The 1,155-nt window shown below is 34.8% G+C and overlaps 1 pseudogene; it reads left to right on the top strand.

Moving 5' to 3' along the window:
• The first annotated feature begins 1,043 nt into the window (after positions 1 to 1,043).
• LOC122039325 lies at positions 1,044 to 1,155 on the top strand (annotated as a pseudogene).

Consider the following 1,155-nt stretch of genomic DNA (forward strand, 5'->3'; position numbering starts at 1 on the left):
TTTTGAAAATGACTTTAAAAATGCTTTTAGAAAACATTGGTGAAGACTATCTTTTGATAGTTATCATCATTGGAAAGTTAGACACAAACTAGGAGAAACATTGAAGTTTTCAAGAGTTTTCAAATTTGTGTCAATATTTGAAAATAGTAAGTATTTTCATAGAAAACTATTTTTTTTTCTTGATAGAATATGCCCTAAATAATGTCTACATGAGTTTTCATGATTTTTAGAGTTTTGTAGAATTTTTGGGGAGTTTCTGAAGTCTGCTGAAATTGAATTTCAGAAAAATCAGAATCTCAATTGATTGAAAATTCCATTCCCGCGAACAGAAGGTTAGTGAATCGATCAGCCGATCGATTGACCTAGGCTGGATCGATCAGTTGATCAATTCAGAGGAAATTTCTGCAAGCAAAAACTTGCAGAATCGATTAGTGGATCGATTGAAGTAGATTCAATCGATTGAGTCCCAATTTTAATCGATTGGGAAGTCTGATTTTGGCCTAAAAAGCCTGATTTCAACACTTTAAGTCACTTCAAGCTTCAATAACCATTCCAAATCCCTGAGACTTTTCCACCCAGGGTTGTATGTATTTGAGTATGGGTTGTTCCGCCTCTGGTTGAAACCCATGATTGCATCACATTGCTCTAATTGATTGATTTGTGCAGAAATAGCTCCCAAAGGGCATGAGTCACTAGAATGATCAGTTCTCCCACATACTTCACAAATAGATACAATAGCATTGACCATATTTGAATTAGTCCCCATATTTTCTAATTTCTTTATAAGAGTATCCAACTTTGCAGACATTAAAGTAACTGCATCAACATCAAATTTTCCTGATGCTTTAGTTGGGTTTGAATAAGAATAGCCACCACTTCTCTCATTTGCCCATTGATGATGATTTTGTGCTACACTTTCAATTATTTCCTTGGATTCATCTAAACTTTTATTCATGAGTGCTCCTCCAACAGCTGAATCAAGGGACACCTTGGTATGATAATTAATGTCATTATAAAATGTGTGCAACACTAACCACTTCTCCAAGCCATGATGTGGGCATTGTCTGAGCATATTGTTGTATCTATCCCAAGTTTCAAATAAAGATTCTGAGTTAGTTTGTTTGAAACTTGCAATGAGATTCCTCATATGAGCCA

Source organism: Zingiber officinale, chromosome 1A, assembly GCF_018446385.1.
Source record: "Zingiber officinale cultivar Zhangliang chromosome 1A, Zo_v1.1, whole genome shotgun sequence".
Taxonomy (NCBI): Eukaryota; Viridiplantae; Streptophyta; class Magnoliopsida; order Zingiberales; family Zingiberaceae; genus Zingiber; species Zingiber officinale.